Source organism: Primulina eburnea, chromosome 10 (genome assembly GCF_022965805.1).
Source record: "Primulina eburnea isolate SZY01 chromosome 10, ASM2296580v1, whole genome shotgun sequence".
In the NCBI taxonomy this organism is placed as follows: Eukaryota; Viridiplantae; Streptophyta; class Magnoliopsida; order Lamiales; family Gesneriaceae; genus Primulina; species Primulina eburnea.
In genome coordinates this window covers 21,157,825-21,180,220 of record NC_133110.1, presented here as the reverse complement: position 1 = coordinate 21,180,220, position 22,396 = coordinate 21,157,825, and positions in this window count along the sequence as shown.

Below are 22,396 nucleotides of genomic sequence, written 5' to 3'. Positions count from 1 at the left end.
TCTTGCAGGCACTATCAGTGATACCTAGGGGATCATGGGGCGATGCTACTAGACGCTCTTACCGTGATCCGATGGGTGCAATCAGAAATGAGTTCTGACATTCTTGATCAAGGTGTTGATGAAAAGAATGGGGCTAACTAGGGTAAGCCCGAATAAGAATAAATGTTATTTTGAATCACAAAGAGTTGTGAACCCACGGCTAGCTGTATCCCTGAAACATTGAGGGTCACACAAGCACTGGTTTACTTGTTCCCGTTGAGATAATAAATTCAATGAGTTGAATTTATAAGAAATAAGTTCGATATGATCAATCGATAAGTTTATAAATAAAGTTTATAAAAGCTTATAGAAATTTTGAGAGCATGACTGTTAAGACAGTCAAAAGAGTACACCCGCCTTATTTAGACATTGGTGATCTCGAAATCAAAGTGTGCATCATAATAACAAATAAGTTGAAATTGTCACATCGATAATATTGGATCGTCGATCGGGATTATGATGATATTAATGTAATGGGAGCATGGATCATGGGCTTGTAAGAGTATAAGCTCATCATGCTAATTTATTAAAGTTCAAATGGGGCTTTAATAATTAAATTATATTTTAATTGAGTTAAAATATAGCCCATTAAATTTTTATAAAATATGGTATTGATTTATGTAATATGAAAATATTCATGATACCATAATTTAAAACTTGCACACAAAAATCAAAATAATATTGATGCATAATATTCTCAAAATATATGCATAGATTCGAGAATCAAAATTGGGCAAGCAATAAGAATATTTCTTTACCTTAATTAATTGGTTAATTAAGTAAATGAAGTATTAGTATTTAAATAAGGATTTCTTATCCTTATTAAAAGATATGCATTCGGTGGAAACAAAGGGATGAGATTTGAAAAGAGTTCATTGATTTTCGGCTTCTTCCCAATTTTCAAAGGCTGCTCTCGAAATTCTTATTCCTTTTGCAAAAGGTTTCGGCCATCTTAATTTATAGGTATTGGGTCGATTTCTTTTGTGTGTTCTATCTCTACGAAAAATCTTCTACGCTTTCTAGTGCAAGTTAGAAGAGGAACAAGTAATCCGGTCGTGGACCGGATTAGGAGATCGAAGAACGTTCGTAGGGATTTACCACAAGAGCTACGTCCGCTAATACCGGCGTAGTTGGAGCCAAGTGAAATTCTTCGCCAAAGGTATAACGATTCTAACGCCCTATGTATGTTTTGTTAAAACCATACTAGCGCCCAAACAATACATATTTTGATTGTCAAAATAAAATAAAATTTTAAAACTTCCGCTGCGTTTGGGCGTGTGGAAAACCCAGATCCAACACATTGTACAGAGAGAACTGCAGATTTCCACCGTATGAGAATAGTATATCTGAGGTATTTGAAACGGAACCTGATATGATCAGAGATATGACAAAGAAAGTGAAGCTGATTCAGAAGACAATGAAAACAGCTCAAAATAGACAGATTAAATATGCCACGTCGGACGATGACCTTTGGTGGTTGAGGCAAAAGAGTGAATATTGACTTGCTTGGGATTGAACCGATTTGATAGCTGATGATGATATTGATTTTTTATAAGAATTAATTGGTATATACTGATATTGTATAGCATGCAATCGAGATCGATTTTATCAGAATCATTTCAATTGTATTAGGATATTATACTTCTTGAATTATTATTCCAGATTGGAGTCAGATTTAGTGGAAAGAAGATTTTTTAGAACGAAAACTATTCCGCTAGTGAAAGTCCAGTGGAATCGTCATGACACTGACGAAGCGACTTGGAAAACAGAATCAGAGATGAGACAAAGATATCCAGAGTTATTTCCATGACGTGAGTATTTATTCAACGTTTGATTATAGTGCTTCTTTTACATGCTTTGATTGATTGCCTGTGAGTTCGAGGACGAACTCATATCTAAGAGGGGGAGAAATGTAATGCCCGAGAATTTTAGGTTGGTAAAACAAAATTATGAAGCGTGACATGAAAGAGAGGCCGCACCCGCGTCGGCATTTCTACCGCACCCGCGGTTGTAGGGCAATAGGGTATATTGTGGAGAACAGACCCCACACCGCACCCGCGCCATAAGTGCTACCGCACCCGCGGTGTTGGGACAGTAAGGACAGCGCACCCGCGGCCCAAGACATAGCGCACCCGCGGTCGTTCCTTCTGAATTGTTGGATGTGATCCAGAACGCTCACCCGCGGTCCGATGAATAGCACACCCGCGGTGCAACGTGCAGAATGGAAATGAACCATGTGTTACTCCCCATGCAAGAGATATATACAGACTTGGCTTCATTCTCTTCACTCTTTCAGCAGATTCCACCAAGAGAATCTCCATGAAAAGTCCCTCAAGTTTCTTAATAGCTTAGATTGTTTGTTGTGAAGAATCTAACCACCCGATTTTCAATCCGAGACTAGATTCGTGTTTCTATCATCACCAGATTCGAAAGGATGTAAGTATTATTACATTTCAGCATGTTATGAAGTTGAGATGTTGGGGAAATCAGATTTTGATTTCTATTACGTGTTCTTGTGATTATTGTGAATTTATATTCGCAACCGGATCGAAGAACGAACATCGTATGCTATTATTATTATGTTCAGAATGTCTTGAGTTGGGGATATGCAGATTTCAGCATGGTAGATGTGTTTATGATGAGGAGTATGAGTTCTTTTATTGTTTATTGATGTTTGAGTTGACTGATATCACGAGATTAAGCCGTTATGCTGTCGAATCAGTAGATTGATATTAATCCGATGCAGGATTGATTAAGATTTGATATTAGATTTGTATTATCATTGATTATGAGATGTTGGGATTGATATCTGATAGATATGATATTTCTGGGTATATCGTTCTTGTGCAGTTATGCCGTTGAAATAGAATTTGATGTCGTTCTGATTATATCAAGTATTGATTCGAGAATGTTTATTGATATTATGGCTATTCGGTATTGTCATTGCCAGATTGGGTATGGACAGATTTGAATTTGAGAGTGAGACTTCGAATTCGTCAGATCGAGAAGAGAAAGGTATAAATCGATGTTAACTGGGAGATCGACTTGAGTTAGATTTAACTCGAGTTTCCCTAAACCACATACTTGTATGGTATTGCTAATGTTATACCTTTGTGTTTTTAAATGATTATGTTTATTCTATTGAATTGGATAGTAGAGAGCAGATAACTATTAAGTGAGAGTCACTGACAGAGGGGTAGATTATGACAGAATAGTCACTGACCCATTGCACATTGTCAGAATAGGCTTGGTCTTTGGCAGATATGCCAAGACACTGGACGTTCGGTGTATCGATATGCTTATGAGACAGAGCTGTCCTTATTGCAGATAATTCGATATAGAGTAGACCAAAGTCCAGAAATAAGAACGTATGACCACCGCGAACGATAGTAGTAGGTGGGAGACTTGTTACGTTATGATTCACCGGGATCCCTAGATTAGATGAGAGATGAGTCGAGTCTAAGATGCCGAGTCAGGAGTTGAATTGCAGATTTTATTGATTGTGTTTCGTAGATTACGATCCATGTTTTTAGTTACTGTTTGATATTAAATCAAGTTTCAGATTATGATACATGCAGTGATATATGTTCCATGCTTTTATGTTAGTTCAGTAATTGCATGTATACATTCTTTATACTGGGATTTATTCTCATCGGGGTTATCAGGCTGTTTTCTTATTTGTATGTGTGCATGACAACAGGTGGGACAGGATCAGGGTCAAGAAAATGATGAGAGAGGACAAGTTAGCGTGGTGATTCCGGACTTGTTGTAGATATGGTTTTGACACTTGACATCTAGTAGTTGAACCTTAGTCTAGTTTGAATGCTTGTTGTACATGATTGTACTTTTATACTGATATGTATATTAGTTAAATTCCATTACGTTTCGCACTTGCATTTAAAAAAAAAGAAAAATTTTTAAACCTTGTTTATTTTAATTGATAACTAAATCCCAAAGATGATTAAGAAAATGATTAGCATCCGGGTCCGCACAGTTCAGCCCCTGGAACAGCCCTTGCCCATCATCCTTAGACCATATAAGACCTGCCTAACACAACCAAGCCCCAGCAGCAAGCCCCTGAATCGCGCTGCAACCATGCACAGAACAAGAGCTGCGCACGCCTCTTCCTTAGCGTATGGACTCCTTCTTGTGTGGGGGTTTCTACTCGAGCCACCAGCGAGCCCAAGTCCTCCTGACCCTCACTGGACAACCCTAAGCCTTCACTCAGACCACCTAGCCAGTCCCTTAGCGAGACACACCCTGCAACTCTCGGCCACCCCCTAAATTTCCTGCGCCTGGAGATAGGAGGAGTCCCACTTTGGGTGGACTCCTTCCACAAGCCTAGGACTCGAACCCTAGCCACCCTAGGACCCAACCCAGCCCTAGCTCGAGACCACATCTGACCCTGAACCAGCCTTGGTCGAGCCACCTAGCACCATGCGTAAGAAACGAACCACTTGAACCCAACAAGCATACCCACTTTTACCAAATCACGGCCCTTTTTTAGAAATCCTACGGTTCCAGCTTGTTACTAATCAAGTGGCAGCGTTTTTTGTGTGTGTCTAGGACTCTAAATTTCATGAAAATCATCCTTAACCGAGTCCTAATCATGGCAGCCCTTTATACAATATATAAACATGATTTTGGGAAGCAAAAACACAAGTTAAAGTGTTGGAATATTTCATGTTCGCAATCTTGATTTTGATGTTAACAAAACTTGTTATTGTGTTTCTAACATATTTACTCAAGTGTGAAGTTGCAAACACAAGAAGCAGGCTGAAACTGAATTTTGCACAAACTGAATTTCTGGCAAGCTTCGGTGTTTTAAAGATATCTCTCAACTGGATTATTCCAATGACAATCCGCCAACTAGACTGATTAGAAAACTCAATTTGGAACAAATCGTATTTCACGTCAGTTGGGCTAAATCGGATGTTATCATGGTCTAACTGATCGCTCAATTACCGAACTGATCACACGAAAACAGCAATCAGTTGTGTTTGAGCAGCTGCCGTATTTTGGTCATATCTCTCAGCTCGTTTATCGAAACGAAGCGATTCAGTATGCGTTGGAAAAGCTAAGACAAAGATCTACAAATCATTCTTATAAGTCAAAGTCTGAATCGAAGCTTATGATGCTGATAAATGACGATGAAGCTACTGGTTATGCACAAACTGAAATCAGCCTAGCTGATTTCAGCACACCAGCTGAAACTGAACCAGCTGAAGACCAGTTGAACCAGTCCAACTGAACCAGTTGAACTGAACCAGACCAACTGAACCAGTCCGACTGAATGACCAGTTGAGTTGACCAGAGTTGACCAGTTGACCATTCGGAAAAATGCCCAGCAAGCTGAATTTGACTGTTGCAATCTCGGAAACAGTACAGAAACTTTTCAAACGGTCATATTCTTGTGTCTAACGTATATATCAGTGTTGGAGCCTATAAATACAACATCTTGAAGATCAAACAAGAGCTTTGGAAGAGGATTCAAAGCATGGGCAGTTAGCATGAAGAAATCAGCTAGTTGAGAGCACAAGCCCTTGTGTGAGGATACACTTGAGATATACGCAGTAAATGATAAATTCCTCACACACAATCACTCACACATATACAAGAGAGTTGAAGTTCAAAGAATTAGTTGAGTGAGTCTTGCACAAAGACGTAAAACTTGTGTATGTAGTCTTTGCGTATGAGACATTAAACAATATGCTGATTGTGAGGTGCTGCCTACAATCTTGAGTGCTAGGAGTTCTAGTTGGGTGCTGCCCTTCCGGAATGGGTTTGTACAAGTAGTTGTATAAATCAAAGTCTTCTAGTGGATCCTTCCCAAGGGGAAGAACGGGTGACGTAGGAGTGTTGAAATCTCCGAACATCCATCAAAAAATTCGTGTCTATTTGTTTATTGCATTTAATTATCATCTCCACTGTTTTTAAATATGCATTGTTGAAGCATTTTTTTTTTGTGTTCTTCAAATACCAAAATATTGTATACCAAGTGTTTGATAAAATGCTTCAACTGAAATATTTTTACTCATTCAACTTGCATATATTTTAAATGCTTTACAAAATATTTAATCGATTTCTACGAAGGATTATTTCGAGTATCTTCCGCTTGGTTTTTAACCAAACTTGATTTAATTGATCGGTGTTCAATATTTCAAGAACCGAGCTATTGTAGCTCAACGATTACCCCCCTAATCGATCCCAACATAAAGACACCTATGCATGTAGTTACAAAAATTCCATCTTGTGTGCCATGTTTTTCATGCAAAACAATTTTAAATAATTACTATGGTGTGAAAGATGAGAAAAGGAAGAAATATGGTGTTCCTTTGCGTATTAAACGCACGAATATACGTTGACGACGAAGAACGGTGACGACGGGACCTTGGCTTGGAACCCTTGAAGCTTCATCGATTTTTCTTCAAATTATTTTGTGTGTGTCGTGTACCATGATTTGAAAGAGTTTGAGTTGTTTAAAAGTGCGTATCCTTGTGTTGTGTGGGTAGGGGGGAAAGGGTTTTAACATATTATATATTAAATAACTCTACTAATAGAGCTTAGGCCTATTAAGCCTCCTAATTAAACCCAAAAACTTTTAATTAAATAACAAAAATTATTTTGTTTAGACTAGTTTGTTAATTTATTAGCCAGGTTGCCAATAAGTTCGTATTTTTGTTGAAAAATCAACACCGATAAAATTAACGCCCGGCGTATAAAATCACCTCAAAACCCTTTATTTTCAAAAATATGAAAAAACATCAACTATATTTTAAATAATTAAAAATAATTATTTAATAAAAACATTTTATGTTTTTCAGCCCTCGGTCTCCGTTCCTCGATCACAACTTGAATATTCCTTAAAAAATACATTTTAATGCAATCATGTAGAAAAATATATTTTAAACATGCAATTATGTACAACATAATTATTTAATGCAATTAAAACATTTAATAAAATATAAAGGAATTTAATAATTGCATGCATGTGGTTCGCGTGGACCCTCAAATTTTCGGGGCATTACAATCTTCCCCCCTTATATTGAATTTCTTCCTCGAAATTCGCTTATTCTTAATAATAAAAAGTTTAGACTTAGTTATAATATCCCAAAAATCCACGCTTCTGCTGCGTTACTCTGATAAAACTTAAATTCTAGAAAGTCCTTACGTCTCCTTGATCCCAATTAAATTTTCCTTCTAAATCCTTATTTTCAAATCGCAACTTAAAAAGACCCAAATGACTTAGTGCTATTAATATTATAACCTCGAATCACAGCTTTTCTTACAATTCTCAATATTAAAATATGGATAACCAAACTTATCGTATATTACTTTCCTTAATTTATACCCAAAATGTGACACCTCTGACCGGTTTAATAAAATAGCAGCGGAATTTAAAAATTTTCTGGAAGGAAAAAAAGGATTCAAAATCAACTACCATAAAACATTTACAATAAAAACTAAATATATGATCATTCAAATGATATAACAAAATACAAAATATCATTTGTAGGATCATGTCCAAAATGCTAGCAAAATAACTTCTTCCTTCCAACTAAATGCATATGACCCCGGCCCACAATCAACGTCCCGGTCCGTCGCTCTTATCTGCATCACATGAATAAACTGAAATGAGTATAAAACTCAGCAAGTGGAACTCTTACATAGCAATGTACATAGCATACTATGAAAACATAGCTTTGAAATCAATAAATATCATCAACTCTTGGAACATGAATAACATAGCAATATAACAATAAGATGATATTTCTCTTTTCTCTGTTGGATTGATATCTATATAGTATCTCTGTCTCTGTACCTATATCCCATCGATATATATCGATAACTCTGAGGGATATAAGCCTATGGTCGTTGAACAACTAATTGCATGCAATCTCTAACTATGTATCTATCAATCCAAAAATCATTTGAATTCTCTCTTTGGCATTTCATCAAACACTTTGAAGACTTTAATCTCTTGTATTCCCTTTTACAATAATTGAGACATAAAAATGCCTCCAACATATACAACAAAGTGTATCAATATATAATCATGAATCAATGAAGGGAATAACACATTAAAACCATTGAAGTACCATACATATAATATCATGTGAGCACAAGGAATGAAATTCTACTTACAACCAATAGAACCCTTGAATCTAAACTCTTCGTACACCACCTACAACAATAATCCATAATTTACACCATCAACAACTCAATAATCCAACAATAATACCATAGAAGCCATAAAACCAACACAATCCACAAACCCATATCATCTCTCATACCAAAACCAAGAATAAATAAACCAAAATGCTTACCTTAGCTCCTTGAACCAATGATAACTTAGTTCTCTCAACAATAATCCACCAAGAGGCTTGAATCAAAGAAAGGAAGAGAAGAAATGAAGAAACCCTAGCCTCCTTGAGAGAAGAAACCGAGAATGAGGAGTAGAAATGAGGAAATAAGAGTCTACACTTGCATATAAACACATAAAATCCGAAAACACGCTTTCACTATTCATCGACCGCGGGTGCGCTCCAACATGCACCGTGGGTGCGCTATGCCCTTGGCATCACAACCAAAATCTGAAAATGTCGAACGCAGACGCGCTCTGAAACTTACCGCGGGGGCGGTAACAAACACAGCGCGGGTGCGATGTCCTCTCGGCAAACCCATCAAAATTCATAAATAATGACCGCAGGTGCGGTCCTCTTACTGAGCGCGGGTGCGGTCACCCCTGAAGCCAACAACCAACTCTACGCAACAAAGATCGAATCACAACGCTGATACAAAACAACTACATTACAACTAACAACGACAATACCACGAAACAAATATAAAAAACAATACTAAAACCCAAACATAACTCTTAACATCACACTAAACTAAATCTAAACCAATTAATCAATAAACATACGAAAACTTAAACTGTACCGTTCACCAGACTTGGCTATTACAATCTCCCCTCCTTGAGGGAATTTGGTCCTCGAAATAGACGTCACTGCACAAACAACTCAGGATACTTCTCTTTCATCTCGTCCTCTGGTTCCCACGTGGCCTCTTCGATCAAATGATTCCTCCAAAGGACTTTAACGATGCTGATCTCTTTGTTCCTCAACACTTTAACTTTGCGATCCAGAATCTGGACCGGAATCTCTTGATAAGTCAAATTCGGCATCAAATCCAATGGCGCGTGGCGAAGAACATAGGAAGGATTCGCAATATACTTTCTGAGCATTGACACATGAAAAACATTGTGAACTCTGTCAAGATCTGGCGGTAGGGCTAACTTGTAAGCTCGATCACCAACTCTGTCCAAAATCTCAAATGGACCAATAAATATCGGACTCAACTTTCCCTTCTTGCCAAACCGCATCACACCCTTGAGAGGTGCTATCTTCAAGAACACATGGTCGCCAACCTCAAACTGCAACGGTCTGCGACGCACATCAGCATAACTCTTCTGTCTCGACTGCGCTGTCTTCATCCTCTCTCGAATAACCGCAACAACATCAGCTGTCTGTTGGACCAACTCTGGACCCAACATCTTCCTCTCACCAACCTCGTCCCAAAACAAGGGCGATCTACACTTTCTGCCATAAAGTGCTTCATACGGTGCCATGCCAATCGTCGCTTGGTAACTGTTATTGTACGTGAACTCAACAAGAGGCAATTTGGAATCCCAGCTACCAGGATAATCAATAGTACAATCTCTGAGCATATCCTCTAGAATCTGAATAACTCTCTCTGATTGACCGTCGCTCTGGGGGTGATATGCTGTACTAAATGCTAACCGTGAACCCATAGCTCTGTGCAAACTCTTTCAAAACTCTGAAGTAAATCTAGGGTCACGATCAGACACAATCGACACAGGAACACCATGAAGTCTAACAATCTCTGCTATATACTCTTCGGCATACTGGTTCATGGAATACGTCGTCTTGACCGGAAGAAAATGCGCTGACTTGGTCAATCGATCAAAAATAACCCAAATAGAGTTAAAACATTTTTTTGCGTCCTTAGAAGACCCGTCACGAAATCCATCGTAATATGCTCCCATTTCCATTGAGGAATCGGCAATGACAACAATGTCCCAGCAGGTCTCTGGTGCTCTATCTTCACCTGCTGACAAGTTAGGCACTGAGAAATAAACATGACAATATCTTTCTTCATACCTGGCCACCAGTATAGCCTACGAAGATCCTGATATATCTTGGTGCTACCTGGATGTATCGAATATGGCGCGGTATGTGCCTCTGTCAAGACGTCTCGTCGAATATCATCACCAGTAGGAACACAAATACGACCTCTGAAAGTCACCAAACCATCTCCATTCAATCCAAACTTTGAATTACCTCTCTCCTCTGCTCTAGCTCTCATCTCTATCAACTGAACATCAATGGCCTGCTCTCTAAGGATCCTATCCGTCAATGTAGCCCGAATTACCAGCGCTGAAAAGCGAGCAATGGTCCCTGGAACCACCAAAGCTATCTCCTCTCTCTGCAAGTCCAACAACAACGTTTGCTGAATCATCGAACTCAAAGAAGAAATCGACTTACGGCTCAAAGCATCCGCTACAACATTCGCTTTCCCTGGGTGGTAACTGATCGTCACATCATAGTAATCTTAAATCATAAAAGTACGGAAAACAAGCAATGGTCCTCGGATTATGTGCACCATCAGCCCAACCAGTTCAACCGTCAAGTCCTCCATCATCACAAAATTATTCTCAGCTGCATCATTCACACCTAGTTAGTCTATTGACTCAGCAAACCTAACTGTTATAAAAAATTATACATATACGTCCATAAACAACAGTGAAAAATACTTTCAGTAAAATAGCTTTTCGTGAATATGCATAAACTTTAGACCTTTTTCATTTCATCATATCCTTTTCCTTTCATCATATACATATTTGTTTCCCATTTATTGAATTCAGATCATTAATTGTGACTTTTGTTTCAGCTGTCGGTCGATTGATAAATCTTACGTATAACCATAGTACCAGGCAGTGGGGACATCGGTGACAGTCTCACCTGTCAACTAAGCCTTGGCCATACATAATCATCATATCCTTTCGTATTCGTATTAGTCACAATCAATTCACATCCTTCAAATTCTTTTATTGTATCCATGACTTATAAAATTCATGCATATAACATTGTTCTTTTAAACCAAGCATGCAACACGTCTTTTAGCATTTATCATTTTCCTTCATAAATATCATTATCTTTCAAAATAAACATTCTAACATTTATGACAACATTCAGGGTACTGCCAAGACGTCTAACATTTTTTAGGTATAAAATGACTGTTTTGCTCCTGAAACTCTAACTTTCTCAATTTATCCTTAGACCTTAAAACTACGCCCCGAATCCATCCAAACTTATTATAACACATAAATATTTCTTAGACGTAAACTTAAACTAATTGACTAATTTCTCAATTCGTTTTAAAACTTGAACCTACATCCAAGTTTTAATCAGAATCGACTCAAAGCTTAACAAAACTTTACCCAACTTGAACCAAGATTATTAACATATGTATACCCAATGTAACCCAAATCAAGCCATTTAAAACCCATATAAACCACCTAGCAAGCTTCTGAATTTTATGCCCTAATTCGAACTAAACCTAGCTCAACCAAGCAATAAATTCCTTTGCCCTAGTCCCTAACAGGAGTGGACTAGACCCTATGTAATTTTCCTAGGACCATGCCCGAGATATTAACAAGCAGCTAGACCAAACCTAATGAGCTATGCACCTGCAGCCATCAAGCCTGCACCCTTCATGACTCGTGTGACAAAGGAACACACCTACAGCCCTTTCCCTTCGAATCATCCTTCCCTCAACTCATCTAGAACCATGACTAGACCCTCTTAGGACCCGTGAACACATCCCAGTTGCATCACACCGCCTGCTCCTTCCTAGCCACCATAACCAAACCCTAGTTTCCACAAAAACCCAAGGAAACGCACAACGCCTTGCCCTCTTCTTTCCATACTTTAACTGATATATATGGATCCTTAAACCCCCTACTATGGCAGCCCTTTGTGCATCCTTATCATGAATTTAAAAGGATGAAAACTCAAGTTTTATCATGTATATGCCATAAAAATGAAAATAATTGAAAATGCATCATATTTTTCATGCAAACATGTATAAATACACATAATATGGTATGAACGACTAGTAAAGGAAGATTAAAAAATCACGCACGAAAAGCAATTTGAGATGCGAAGAACGTTGGCGGAGAGACGGGGAGAGCTTGCTGCGTTTTTTCCTTCAAACCGACATAAATTCCTTGAAAACGTGTTGTATGTGTGGCCGTGAGTTTGAGAGAAGACCCTAGGTCTCTAGAGCTTGAAGGTATTTTGATTCAGTTTAGGGGTTTAGAAGCCTCTCAAGTTGATATAAATACTTTGGTAGGGTTTAGGCCCAATAACATAGATATAATATATAGAGCCCAAAAGCAGTACATGTAAAATCCAAGTATTTATTTTAATTGTTAAATTATTCATTTAAATTTAAAATGATTTTTGTGTTGCATGATCTATGAAATTTCATTATTTAAATTACTTATGTTTATATGACACACGTTAAAATGTTTTCTTGAGTTCCATGTTTTAGGCAATTATTCGATGCGGGATCGAGGAAAGAGGCCGGCGACGATATTCGCAATTTTAAAATGTGGTATTTTATTTTAAGTTAGTATTGAGGCATTTTAAATGATTTATTTAATTTTTAGCATTTTAAAGCTTAATTTATTTATTTAGTGATTTTAGGATTTTAAAACTTTTCAAGATGTGTCACTTGTGCATTTTATTTTAAAATTAGAGGTGTTAGAAAAGTTAGTATTAGATTAGTATTATTTTATTATTAATTATTTACCTATGCATGAGTATCCCTTAATTAGGCAATTAATTATTTAATTAAGCTATTCCCCCTACACTAACTCACGCACACACATGTTACACACATCATCAGCACACACACACACAATTCACACACCTTTCATTTCATTTTTTTGTAAACAAACTTAGGGTTCTTAGAGGGTGAAGCAGCCGCCCTTTTTCTCTACAAATTTCCAGCAATTCATGTTTATTTTGTTGCAAGAAAATCGTACAACGTTCGTCCCGGATCAACCCTCGCATTCGTTCTGCTTCGGTATCATCGGTTCGGTAATTTTAAATATCAAAAGGCATGTATAATATATTGTTTCTGTATCGATCTCGTTATATTATGTGTTGTGATGTTTATTATGCTTAAGAATAATTGTATGTTGTGAAAAGTTTGAGCAAAAACGTTTGAAATGATTTTTAGATCTGAAAACGTGTCTGTTGTCATTTCGATTTCTGAGAAAAATCGGTTGCTTTTCTGGATTAACTTTCAACAAATAAAACTACTTTTTCATACCTTCGATTTGACAGTAAATTCATAATTTTTAGACAAGAAACGAGTGAGTTATGATCATTTTCGTGGGACTGCTCAAAATGTAATTTTTCTAAAAATGTGTTCTTGACGTGTTCTTGAAGTTATTTGTTCCAGGCTTTGTTGGGAACCATTGGGTGATTGCTGATGCGTTTAAGTATTGTGAATATGATGTTGGGATGAGTTTTGGTGCTTCGTTTCGTGTCGATAGACATTTGATTGCATTAGAATTCGTAGGAAACATTTGGTGTCAAAATGTCATGTTCACGGTTTTAGTTGCGTTGTATGAATTTTATCGTCGTTTTGAGGTGTTATGGGAGTTTGAATCATTGCCATAGCTTCCTAGCTTGTGTCTCGAGGTGTGGATTCACGGTCCGTATGATTGAGTTAGGAGGATTAAGCCATAAATGTAGTGATTTTCGTTGGTTTTCATTTTCAGAGCCTACACGGACCCCTAGCCAGACCCTGACACGGGGTCCGTGCCTTTGTTAATTCCGTAAGTTAATTGCAGAGTCTACACAAACCCCGACCCGGATGTCTACACGGGGTCCGTGTCCTCCATGTTTGGGAAAAAAATGTAAGGATTATTTTGTGGTTCGATGTCATGGTTTAGTACAACGATTAAATAAGGTCGAGTCCCGAGAGAATTAGAACGTCATAAGAAAATTTGTCATTTTGGGTGTGAGCATGACTAATGCGTCTAAGTTATGAAATATAAGTTTTGAACTCATGTTAGTATGTGCAGCAGTGGCCCCAAGCGAGATTCAACGAATCCCACAATGCCATGTAAGTATGTTCGACGTGCTAAATGAGAAACTATTTTATTTTTGAGGTATGATAAATTTCTTGTGACCAATTATGAACGGGTTTGGAAGTCGGTGAACGTGGCCTAGGACCTCCCTCTCCACCCCGGTAAAGCATGACCAGGTTTAGATCAGGATTGGAAAGCAGTAAAGCATGACCAGGGACCAATCCAACTGGTAAAGCATGACCGGGGAACTCATGTATGTGGGAGTGGATTTTCTCTGCCAGCCCATTACTGTGGTTTAGTCTGATCAGACACATTTATGTATGGATCACTTGCTTTGAAACATATCTCTACATAAAAATGATGAAGTTTATGCATGTTCAAGTATGTATGATGTAAGTACGTTTATGAAAAGTTTTATGATGATGACATGTCTATGTTTATGTCATTACGTTCAAGTTTCAAGTATGTACGCCCTACTTTAAAGATGCATGTGGTTTTATTACGTATTACTTGTTATATCCAGTTTATACATGTTGAGTCTTTAGACTCACTAGACTTGATCGATGCAGGTGAGGATGACCTTGAGGAGACTAGGGGTGGGGACCAATGAGCTGGCTTGGACTGCCCGGGAGGCTAAACCCGAGGACCGCCCATGTTTTAAGACTTTATGCATGTTCAAATAATTGATTTTATGATTTGTGTTGACAATATTTAAACGTTACCTTTCCAAAAATTTGTTGGTAGTTGTTTTATTCCAAACATTTTAGATGATCAAATGTTTGTTAACGCAATTTGATGTTTACGATTTAATTAGGAAAATTTTTTCCCGAAAATTTTAAAATAGTTTAAAAGTACGGTACGTTACATAATATGTGCATTTGACCCATTAGATAGTATGTAAAATATTTCGTTTAGGAAAGATTCCACAAATATTAGCCGAGTTCCCAAAAAGTCCTTATTTTTGTCAAAATCGATTATCGGTTTAAATTACGACTCGACATGTAAAAACTCTTCAAAAAGCACTATTTTCTAGAATTTCATTTTAAATATATCATATATTAAATAATTAAAAATAATCATTTAATAAAAATATTTTTTTCTTTTATGGTCATTGGTCTTCATTCCTCGATCGCGTCTCGAATAGCCCTTAAAAACATAGTTTTATGCATTCTCTAGCTGAAATCCATATTTTTAGAATGCAAACATTTCTATCACATTTAATTAATGCAAATAAAATAATTTAATTAGATATTTTTCATTTTTCCTATAATGGCCCGAAATTCGTATTTGGAAATTTACGGAAAAATTAAAAAGTTTCTTTTAAAATAAGTAATCTGCCTCATTCGTAAAATAAACTGATAAATAGAGTTTAATGTTCAAAATAGCACCACGGAAATAATTGTTGTTTGTAAAATAACAATTTAAAATAATTCAACAACACACAAAAACTGAGTTTGAAATAAAATAGTAATTGCTGAAAATGAGGTCCTCGGGTTCCTACTACTGTCGACCCAAGATGACTCACTGGTCCATGCCCTCGGTCCCGACCTCATCAGTACCTACAACAATCATGTCTAGTGAGTCTAAAGACTCAGCATGTATATATCGTCGATAACGAGTAATAATAATAAAATTTCATGCAACGTAAAAAAATATCATGAGACTGGCATAACGTGCAAATATCATGTCATGAGTAATTATAATACGTGCATAACTGAACTGAAAATCATAAGTTAAATTTTTGCTCAATCGAGCCCTATCATAAAATATCATGTCATAAATTTTTTTGTTGAGAATATGTTCTACGTAAGTGGCCCTGAACTGAACTAAACTGGATCGCCTGATCAGACTAAACCACAGTATACTGGGCGGTAGAGATCATCACAGTCCTTGGACTGGATATCCGTACCAATAATTGAACTGAACTAAACCGGTAAGTGAACACCGGGGTGAAGTAATAATCCCATGATAATGAAGTGGCCACAGCAATATCGCATAAATCTCAAAAATGAATATTTTGTATTTTTGCATGTAATATAATTAAATAACCTGTATTATTTTACCAAATGGGTTGCATCGTTTCCAGGCTCGCTGTGACTTAAATCTAACATGAAAAATATGCAAATGATTTAGCTTGACCAAACTTTGTAATTGAATCAAAAAACGAGACAATTACGCCCAATGACTTAGTATTTAATCATAACTCCTTGCCAACCGAACCAACATCGAACCATCATTTAGTCATGATTAAAATACACTTAAAATGATGAAACAATGCTCCTAAAATTTCAGTATTTCGAAATTTGGTGAATGGAGGCCAAAAACATGAAACGCTCTTTCGAGAGTCACTTTGGCACATTGAACCGTAATTTCTCGTACGACCTATAAACTTAACCGAATCACGAACGGTCAAAACCATGACCTTCCTAACTCGATGGGGTACTGTCCAGTCCAAGACCATAGGCCAAAAGCCAATCAAGAACTCGAAACACACCTCTGAACCTCAGCACCACTTGTTGTCAAAAATTCAGCAGCTGTGTCAGCTTTTCCTTGCGTCGTTTGCGAGGCTAATGGCCAATGGGGCTTGAACCACCGACCAGAACCTCTTCCCAACATCCTAAGGGTTGGCTCGGACCATGGCTAAGGGCCCTAGGCCAGCCACAATCCAAACCACACCATGGACCGCCCGAAACTCCCACCCGAGAGGCAAACCTACGCGCGTGGGGAGAATTGCTTCGTTTGTTGTCATGGACCATTCCAGTGGCCATTTGATTGACCATGGCATGATATAGACATCAATGGGTATGGTATGAACCGTGGATAAGGGCCCTAGGCCAACCAAGATCCACACCAATACCATGAAGCCGAAGTTACACATGCAGAAAAAAAGAGGAGATTGAAGGGGGCTGTTCTTGTTTTGTTTAAAAACCGATGCAACCATGGACCAAGCCTTGAAAGGTCGACTTGTCACGTCTTAGACATGCCAAGGAGAGGTTCTAACCATGGCTACAGCCCCTAGGGTAGCCAAGATCGGAATTTCCACCTTGGGCAATACACATGCCAATTTCGAGACACACAGCCCCTAGGGTAGCCAAGATCGGAACCAACATTATTACATGTCCTAGTATATGTCTAGATGCAGCCCCGAGCCCCTGGAATCAAGACAACCACCTGAACCATCAAAACAGCAGAAAACGTGAGGTGCACAAGGAAGGCTAAAAAAATCTGTGCAGAATTTTACAAAAAAACTTGCTGTCATACTTTGGTTTTCTTGCATGAAAGCGTGTACATGTGATGTTTAAAAATACTTATATGGCTTGATTGAAGAGTAAAGAAAAATATAGACATGCCTTGGATTTTGTTTTGAAGAAAACAACGACGCGGCGCGGAGGAGACCGAGTGATTCTCTTTCTTACTTTTTCTCTCTTGTTTTTCCTCAGCTACCTCACAATTTTTCTCTCAATATTTGCTCTGAAATTTTCGAAATAATGGTGAGGGAGGGAATGGCTAGGGATGAGGGGAAAGTTTGCAAGATAAAGGAATGAAATAATCTTTCTATCTTCTAGTTTGTGAGATAAGGAATTGGTTTGATATCAAAAGATTTTGAGGGAAAATTCTAGGGTGCACTTGGTTGATTATGGTGTCTAGGAACAAGGGAGAAATATTTTTTAATTAATTATTTGTTGGTGATTTAAAAGTAGAGAAAAATCTACTTAGAAAAAGATTAAGGAAAGATAACAAGGAAATGAGTTATAAATAAAAAAATTAAATCTTAAAAAAAAATAAGGGGTGATCGAAATTTGCTATCAAAGTGGGGTGGAATATTGCTTAAATTAATAATTATTGGGGAATTAAAAGGTGAGAGATTTATCTCCCAAAAATGGATAAGGAAAGAAACAAGTGAAGGGGTTGTCAAACTTTTTAAATCTTTCAAAGGTGATGGCCGATTTTATCTAGTTAAAATGGGTAAGAAATTGTTTAATTAATATTTATTGAAGGTTTAAAGTTGAAGGAATTATCCATGCCAAGAAGAGATAAAGAAAGATACCCAAAATTGTGAGTTGACAAATTTAAATCCTACAAAGACGACATCGTCGAAAATTAAATAAAATGGAGTGTAAAATATTTTTACATCTTGTATTTTAATTCTTTAGAGTTTTGTCCACCCATTAAATATTTTAGTGAATTAATAAATTGATTATGGAGTAACATTACCTTGCATGCATGGCTAAATCTTTAAATTACTTAAATAATTTCTTAAACATTCTTTTACATTAAATTTAACTTATTATTTATCTTAAATAAATTCTAGGAATGTTTTCTTAATATTAAATTTTATCTCAATACTCCAACTCCAGTCTGGCCTCACTTATTTAACTGAAAAGGTAACAATTAAACTACTGCATAAAATAATTAAATTTAAAGAAAAGAATTTAAATACCCATGAAATAAAAATCATTTTAATTTAAATACTAGAAATTATGCATGACTTATACGTAGTCTGATTTACGAGTTCTACACATGTGAAGCCCGGGGCCGAAGAGGGCTGGGGGTGATCGCCGGTACCATGAGGTGGCACGGACAATGAGCGGCTCCTGGCAGGCTTCTAGATGGAGAGAACATGAATGAACCGTTCTTACACCGGAAGGAGAGGGATTCCGAGACTATTCAATGTAATGGACTGTACAGTTGAAGAGGGCTTGAAAGATTTGATTGGTACTACTTATATCACGAAGGAGCATCTTCTTTTCGGTAGCTCATCATAAGAACTCTAAAGTTAAGCGTGCTTGACTTGGGGTAATTTTGGGATGAGTGACCTCCTGGGAAGTTTCCCAGGGTGCATGTAAATAAGGACATAAGCACGCTGGAAAGACTCGTCTTGATACAGTGAGGAAAGTCGTCAAATTTGGGGCGCTACATTTCCTATATTTGAAACTAATTAAATTATCTTAAATGATTGAAATCAGGAGAGTATATAATGTTGTACTTTTTTCCGTGTTCAAGTTTGTGTTTCTCGGTTTTTTTATTGAATTTTACTAACAATTTTTAACGAGACATCATCATATTCTTCATCAATCATCGAAGAAATGTGTTATAGGAATGATTTAATTGATTGTATTGTCGATTGATGAATCGTTTATTCTTCCGTTTATAGATCACTTCATCTATCTTATAAACACGAGTGTTTGTCTCATCCATTTTTTTTTTCTTTTTTCTTTTCTATTTGTTCACTATTAAATAATATTATATTAATTTCTATTGGGAAATAAATAAAATATTTATTTAAATAATTCACATTTATATTAATTACATTAATAATAGTCGGTATTTGAAATTAAACTTTGTATTTCGAGTCACTTGATTTGTGCAGTTGTTGTATCTTATCGAATGGGTCTATACAAAACAATATCATGTGTATCATGCATGTTATGAGATGTTAGAACCGAAAGATTTGGTTGAGATTAGGGATGTAAATGAACCAAACCGTTCGCGAGCTATTCGAAGCTCGGCTCGATAAAAAGCTCGTTTGAGTTTGTTTGTTAGTCAAATCAAACCAAGCTCAAGCTCAATTTTGAGCTCGAAAACTTAATCAAACCAAGCTCAAGCTTAAGGATATTCGGCTCGTGAGCTCGCAAACATGTTTGATATGAGGTTCGTGAGCTCGAGCTCGAGCTCAGATCGTTTAGGTGGCTCGTGAGCTCGAGCTCGAGCTCGGTTCGTTTAGGAGGCTCGTGATCTCGAGCTCGAGCTCGAGCTCGGCTCGTTTAGGTGGCTCGTGAGCTCGAGCTCGGCTCTTAAGCTTGAGTTTGGCTCATTTGTTGAGTTGACAAATAAAAATATTAGTATTAATGTCAATGGAAGGAATTGAACACAAGACATGTTTGAAAAAATGATGAATTCACACCATTTAGTCACAATTACACTTTTAAAATTATTTGCATATCATTATACTAAAATGTTCTTTAAAATACAATAAATAAAAATATAAAATAAATTAACAGAAATACACCAACTTATTCTTTTTCTCTAAAAATTTACATAACCAAGTAATATACAAGTTGAGTAACTTTACAAATTATTATACTAAAATATTATATTAAATTGACTTTGTTTGGATCATTTACTATTAGTCTATGAATGTTAATTAAAAATTTTACATGTTAAATTGATATGTCATTTGACATGAATCAATAATTTAGGTTAATTATGTCTAACTTATTTCATAATGATGTGATGTCGTCGATCTACTATATTTACTATATTGACATAATACCCTTATATTAGTTATATAACATAATATATAGCTATTAATATTTGACTTCTATTAAGATCTTATTTGAATTTCACTCAATTTTAGCTTCTATTAATATTTGACTTTTAATAACACGGTACTCACTATTTATAATTATACTCATATAAAAAATGATTTACATCATTACATGTAACATATATTTTTTAAAATTTGGGAAACACATTATTATTTTTATTTTTAGGTTTTTATATTATCTATTCTATATATGTGTTATCACCTTTATTATCTTATTTAATCACATTAAAATTATTTGCATATCATTATACTAAAATGTTCTTTAAAATACAATAAATAAAAATATGATAAAATTGGGTGAATCAAGCCAGGCTTGTTAAACATGCTAAACGAGCTAGTAATGAATCAAGCTCGAGCCGGCTTGATTAACATGATAAACGAGCTTTTAACGAGCCGAGCTCGAGCTTTTCTCGAGCTCCGTAATTTCAAAACAAACCAAGCTCGAGCCTGATAATAGAAGCTCGAATCGAGCTCGAGCCTCAAACAATCTTAAACGAACCAAGCTCAAGCCTGATACTGTTTGGTTTGATTTGGATCGTTTACATCCCTAGTTGAGATTAAACGGATTATGAAAAATTATAATGAATAAAAATGAGTTATTTTTGGATATAAATTATTTAATTTAATCTCAATTTAACGATAATTGTGATTATTTAAATTTATATTTAAACTAATGAAAATGAATGCAATTAAATTTCTCACAAAACCACTTAGGGATGTCAATGAGTTCGGGTTTTACCCAGGTCCGCAATGGACTCGTGTGTATGAGGAAGGTTTGGGCATACTAAATGGGTCATGGGGCGGGTCTCGAGTTCAATTTTTCAGACCCGTTCGGATATGGGATGAGTCATGGGTCCTATAATAAATGTCTCATACCCGTCCCATATATGTGGATATAAATATTCTAGGGTTTTAGTTTTATTAATTTTCATTTTTTTAGTAGCTCACCTCAACCGTAACGATCTTAGCTATTCCTATGTCAACTGTTGCATTTGAATCTGCTTTTAGCAATAGTGGAAGAATAGTTGGTCATCATCTTAGTGGACTTGATCCAACAACTTTGGAGGCATTGATGTGCTCGCGAACATTGTTGTGAGATGAGGTGAAAGGTAAATAAATCACAATTTTATTTGTTATTGTACTTTCATTTTATTTTTTTTAATGTACTTTCTCTATTTAAATTATATTTTTCTGCAATTTGAAATTACAGCTTTATTTTTTCAATGTACTTCTCTATTTAATTTTGTAGTCAAGTAGTTTACCCACTACCCATGGCTCATCCTTAGCCCAAATGGAAGACATGCCCATCAAGGGTCCATGTATTCTCCTATAAATATCAGGTTTGAGTGTTCAGTTGATATATTCACTATATTGTTTTCAGCAGCACTCTTAGGTGCTCCCCCCATATATCCTCAGTCTCTGACTTGAGCGTCGGAGGGGCTACGCTAAGACACCCTCCTGGCCCCCTTCTAAAGGTCTTATTCGTGATTTCAGGCTCAGAATAATTTCGGAACCTGCGTCTAGACTAGGGGTGTTCACCGGTCGGTTCGGTTCTGTTTTCGGTTTTTTATTTCGGTTTTTTATTTCGGTTTTTTCGGTTTTCGGTTTTAGAAATACATAATCCGATATCCAAACCATTTTTCTTCGGTTCGGTTCGGTTTTCTACCAAAACGGCTCGGTTATTTCGGTCGGTTAATTCGATTTTGGTATAATTATTTAAATTAATAATATAAATATATTTAGAATATAATATGTTAAATTTCTATGTCTCGAGTCCAATTTTCCACAATGTTGTATTTAGAGATTTGTCGGTTTCATAATTCAGGCATGTGAGAAAA